The following is a 6,000-nucleotide window of genomic DNA, read 5'->3' as shown; positions in this document are numbered from 1 at the left end:
TACCCTCATCCAGGCTACAGTCTTCTATTTTTTAATGATGCTCCACTAGCTCTGCTAGGTGAGTCAGTATATTCTCCGGGGAGCTACTGCGGTTTCATGCCAGGACTGGCAGGAGCTGGGACTTTCCAATCCAATCTGGGTGGCAAACTACCTTACGCAGCCAGATACACTCACATTTGGGCGCAAAAAGCAGCAAAGTCCTTCTCCTTTGTCTCAATTGCTGAGGGACTAGAGTCAAAATCATACATCAGCTGATTTACACTCTTCCGGCCAATCGGGTGACGGCTGGGGCATCAGCTGGATGGTGTTTGTGGCTTGACTGTAACAGAAGGGAAGAAAGAAAGAGGAACTTGTAAAAGAGGAAGTATGCAAAATAAGCACGAAGACTGGAAAGACAGCTGACAGTAAGAAAACTTGCTGCTCATTCCAGGTGCTTTTGTGAAATTTAAATAGAGTCTCTGTCAAGACTAAAATTATGAAAGAGGGTAATAAAGCATCTAGTTACAGTTTAAACATCAAACCACCTACCCACCTACAGGATCTTCATCACACTTAGGCCAAAAAAAAAACCCAACTTCAGATTCCGTCTCGGCAAACAGAAACAATCATCATTCCTCGTACTGGAATAATACTTGACTTCCTCCTCAGCAGATTATCTCTGGACTGAGCGGACAGAGAGGAAACAGACCTGGGTGGGGTTCCCATCCATCTGCTTGACTGCTTGTCTCTTCTGATTGTCTCCACTCCTCTGTCTCTCGCTCCCTCTCTCTCCATATATACACACTTCTTTCTTTCTCGTTTGTGCTCTCTCACTCTCATTGATTTTCCCCTCCTCCACAGCTCAGCCTCTTTTACTTTTGTCCACTTATGAATTATTTAATGGCCATTGCATCATTGAAACTCATTTTCATGGAGCAATTTGCCGGTGATAATTTGTTGAAAATAAAAAAAACCCAGAACATTATCATGGGAGGGAAAATGTCAGGGATTTTCTTAGCTTTGCATTTTTACGTAAGATTTATTATATGTAGCACATGTAAGCGAGACTATACAGTCGACTATCACAAAGTCCTAGAACATTTGCTGCTGGTAAACACTACATTGCACAGAAATGGCTGAGCCCTGGATTTTCTTGATTACTTTTAAAAATTATTATTAACTATCTAATCTGACTTAAAAGTTTTCTCACAAGAAAGAGAAAATGCTTTAAAAAACTACATTAATAAGTTGATGACATTTTGCCTTTAGGTGAGGTAATGTCAAAATCACCATTAATATTCCTTGTGATGCAGTGATAAACACACTGGGATCAAACATTCATATTTGTAATAAAACGTGTAGTCGCTCTAAACCAATTCTCCAACACATTTGAAATCATCATAATTTTAAGACTATGGGTGGCAAAGTGAACACAGTTAACCAACTTTCAGTGAACAATTTCACTGGAAGAAAAAGGTGGTCAAAAATCTAATCAGAGAAGCTCGAAATATGAGTCTCACTGATTTATTGGTGGGGCAATATTAGCTATTTGCTGATTTATCAGTGTTGGCATTTATAACTGCAAATAAGTAACAATTTAAAAAGAAATGGGAGAAACATCCTTCCTCCATCCTACAAGTGTTGGCTTTGCCTATTTTGTCCATCAGAGGGCTCTCTGCAACGTTTGAAACGCCACAAACACAACACCCAGTTGATTCAAGCAAACCCAAGCACAGTAAATAAAGAACTACCCATAGCAAATGCTATGACAATCTGTTTAGGTTGTGTTTTTGAAAGAAAAAAAGCTATAAAAAAAAAAACAACAACAACAAAAAATGGATAGATAGAATTTAATGATCGAAGTTGGATTGCACCAAGAATTCACTGCTGTGCACATCTAGCGAGCACTGACCACCTTGTAATCCATTTAATTGGCAACACTATGTATCATCTCTTATGAACATATTTACCATGACATCATCTGCTTGCAGATATAGCTGTGAGCTAATACTGCATCGTCATCAAGGTTGATTACTCATCGAGCTTCCCACTGAACTCCTGTTGACTCACACATGCTGACATAGCCCTACAATCAGCTTAGTACAATGCCAAGAAAGCAAAAAGTAAAAACCAACCTTTCTTTAATGGTGGACGGACTTTGGTAGTGACACTGTTGGAGATGTATGATGAATTCTAATCAGCAGAGTAACATAATTCTTCAGTGACCCAACATCCCTTCAGGTTCGAGTTCAGTTGGGGGAACACCATCTGCTTTACGGGAGGATAAAAATCTAAAAACACACCTCCAGGCTCTGTAAGAGTTGTCTCACCGAGATACAAACTGATGGAGTGCTGCAGCACATGGCCTCACATCAACAATCACCTGACCTCAATCCAGCTGAGGCGGTTTGGGATATGTTACACTGCAGAGTGTGGAAAAAGCACTCTCTGTGGCACCTCCTTTAAGACAGCTGGATCGTTTCCAGATGAAAACATCATGAACCTGACGGAGAAACAGCCATGAGTGTACAAAGCCGTTTGCACAGAAACAAAAATGAAAATCGTACTTTTTTAAACTGGCAAGCGGTTACATTTTCATATCTGCCAGAGATGAGGTGCACATCAGGTTCCCCTGGGCTCACTTTTGTCACATCTTTAATGTTATACTGAGCTTTTATTTCGATTGAGGCTGCAGATTTAAACATTCACAACTGTAGAACCAACCTAGGGATCCAATTACACAAAAACATGAGTACTGTGTGAATGACTGCTTTATTGCTGAGTGTCAATCCTTCCTCTCAAGATTTCATATACGAGTTCTAAATTATTTTATATAGAACTCCCATATCCATATTTTAGACCAACGGACTTGAACACACCAGCATATTTAACTTTTTAATTTAAAAAAAACGCAAAGCATTTCATAGATGCTTGAATGCATCACATCTATAAGGATATTAGCTCCTCGTTTTAAGCAGCTTTCGACAATAATTATGCTGACATTTAACTGGGATAGCAGGTACAGATGAAAAACTATCAGCCTCAGCCCTGTGCACTTCAGTTCACAAACACACAGTCAGCATCACTCAGCTGGAAACACTGACAAAGGTGAAGCCACAGTTAGACATTCCGACACTTACATGAATTTGCTGCCCATGTCAGCTCCCCTAACGCGTCTAGTTCATCGTCTAAATTCTTTCGAAATAAATGTATGCAGAAAGTCGATGGAACACTCCTAAAGCTGACTGAAAAAGGCCCGTGCTCATCCCCAGCTAAAGTGATGTGAGCCGGGGCTAGTTAGCTCCCAGCTAACGCTAGCCTCTCTCCATCCTTGATCAATGTCATTTAAAAACGAGATAAAACGGCTCACTTTTTCAAATGTGCACCATCGCATGGCGCTAGTGCTTTACTGGTGTTTTCAGATGGAGGAACTGGTGCCCTGCACAAGCTATATCACATAATTCTTGACTCACCTTACTGTGTTTACCATTATGTCATCTGACAGTCCGTCAACGAAACACTCCTCTGGGTGCAACTCGGGTTAGCGGGATAAAGGTTCCGTGTAATATTTGACTATTGTACGCAGCATGCGCCACAAATACACACATACAGATACACAATGTAAACATTAGTGAAAATATAATATGAAAAAAAAATTATTGAAAGAATTTGAAGAATTTATTACATAGTGAAATCAGCAACAAATTTAAATCCAACCTCTTACTATTAAGTTATAAGTTATATGCAAAACCAGGTAAGTGTCTCTTTTGATCAACATTTATTTAACCCCTGAAAAACAAGCAAACCAATAAACAGAAACTTCTTCATAGTAAGTAGAATAAAAAAGCAAATACATATTTTAAAAACATTTCCCTGAAAAAATATACACATACACCAAAAACAACTTCAGCAACAACAACAATGATAAGTGCTATGAATTGCAAAAGGCTCTGAGCAGCAATTTCAAACCGAACAATATGAACAATATTTCCAAATGCTTTCCTTTTTACTTTTTCACACCTTGGCTTGCGTGATTGGGTAGAGGATCAATAGGGGGTCCATGTCCCTCTTGGGGGGACACTCCACCTTAGAGTGGAGCTTAGAACTGAAGAAACTTCTCGGACGAGAGGTGAAAAGTCTTCAAGCACCTTAAAGAAGTCCAGACACTTTTCTTTCCAAGCTCCTTAGACTATGACCTGGATGAATGAGAACCTTCACAGACATATTTTTCCTTTTTCCCATTATTTTGACATTTATTTAACCAGATAACACCATCGACAGAACAAAGAAAGAAGAAAAAGCACAGAAATATATTACAAAGATGTGCTAAAAAAAAGAAAGAAGAAGAAGCCACAAGGCAGTGTACTCCTGTTCGTCCCAAGCCCGGATAAATGAGTAGGGTTGTGTCAGGAAAAACAAAAGGTATACAATCTTTGCTAAACAGAACATGCAGATAATAAACAGGGGGAAAAAAATGTGGGCCTACGTTAGTGCCATTGGCTAACGGGTTGCAAGTGGAATCTACGCTACTGTTGGCTGAGGGCAAAGGAAGAGGAAAGGAGAAGAAGAGCGCCCAGAGAGGTGGAGGTATGCTCTGGAGAGAAGAGGAATGAAAGTCAGTAGAAGCAAAACAAAACGTGTTTGAATGAGAGGGACACAGGTGTAACACTGCAAGGAGCAGTGACAGTGAACACAGATGAGTTTAAGTATCTGAGGTCAACCTTCCAAAATTTGGACAGTGCACAAGAGAGGTAAAAAAGAGAACGGAGGCAGGATGGAGTGGGTGGAGATGAGTGGCAGGGGTGAAAGATAGCATATGAAAGATAACATCAAATTGAAGGTTTACAAGATGGTAGTGAGACCTGCTGTGATGTATGATGATGGTGACAAGAAGACAGGAAGTGGAGCTGGAGGTAACAGAGCTGAAGATGTTAAGCTTTTCATTGGGAGTGACCAAGATGCACAAGATCAGAAAGGAGTTCATCAGAGGGACAGCTCTGATTAAGCAGTTTGGAGACAAAGTTTGAGAGGAAAGGCTGAGATGGTTTGGCCATGTGTAGAGGAGGGATGGTGGAAAAGAGGAAGACCTCAGAGAAGATGTAGCGAAGAAGGACATGCAAAGTGCTGGTGTGACAGAGGAGGATGATTGGAAGAAGGTCAGACGGAGGCAGATGATCCTGTATGGTGACCCCTAAAAGGAGCGTCCAGAAGAAGAAGACAATGCTGAAGATTAAAACCATAATAATCACGATCATCGTCATCATCCGGTCGTTAAGTCTGACGTCACTAGCCGTGCCTGGGCCTAAACTCCGCTGCAGGTCCATATATCAAACGATCACTATGGCATTACTGAGAGTTGAAAAACTGTCTAAACTCTTTGATCTTTAATAAAATGATCAGCGTTCTGCTCTACCAGGTGTAACAGTTGAGTTTAACATCCAGGCATCCATGAAAATGGAATTTATGACATTTAACGGCGTTAGAAGTTAGCAGGAAGTTAGCTTGCTAACTTCTATCTAAATACAATATAGCATGTCCTGACTGCGGGGTTTTGGAAACAAATTAAAACATACAGCTCTGTTATCACTTCCAACATAAATGAAGACAGAAAACTAAACAGCAGTGACGTTTGTAGGGTTACTGAAGTTTGGCTAGCTGGTATATAATGATGTGCTACGTGACCGCTAGCGACACAGCTATGTTAGCATAATATAAACAAGCTAACTTTTTTTCCACTCGATAAAAGTTAACGTGAGTGTTCTCGGTGGTCAGGAACAAATGTAATCGCATGGCAGGATGCTGTAAAAGGACCAAACTTCAGCCAGGAGAACTGAGATAATCCATCCACAATATGAGGTTAGTCATTCATATACTGCTGCATGGGCTGGGCTGTAGTTACATGCTAAGGTTTTAAAAACTGAGCTTAAATAAATGATTAGCGGGAATAAAAGCCGAGGGAGGTTAACAGTGATCACTGACTGTTTTAGGAGCTTTTTGAGATTAAATAGAAGAAAATACAAA

The 6,000-nt window shown here is 40.3% G+C and overlaps 1 long non-coding RNA gene across 2 annotated transcripts; it reads right to left on the bottom strand.

The window, feature by feature from the left end:
• Positions 1-6: 6 nt before the first annotated feature.
• LOC143412898 (uncharacterized) lies at positions 7-3,494 on the bottom strand. 2 transcript variants are annotated; one of them, XR_013093424.1, is made up of 3 exons: positions 3,453-3,494; positions 2,115-2,482; positions 7-319 (listed from the first exon to the last, which is right to left on the bottom strand). It is a non-coding gene; the product is annotated as an uncharacterized LOC143412898 (long non-coding RNA). The 2 variants fall into 2 exon arrangements; XR_013093425.1 differs by lacking the exon at positions 3,453-3,494 and adding an exon at positions 3,120-3,349.
• Positions 3,495-6,000: the final 2,506 nt, after the last annotated feature.

The sequence above is a fragment of the Maylandia zebra genome, linkage group LG16 (genome assembly GCF_041146795.1).
Source record: "Maylandia zebra isolate NMK-2024a linkage group LG16, Mzebra_GT3a, whole genome shotgun sequence".
NCBI lineage: Eukaryota > Metazoa > Chordata > Actinopteri > Cichliformes > Cichlidae > Maylandia > Maylandia zebra.
This window is presented reverse-complemented; position numbering and strand designations above follow the sequence as displayed.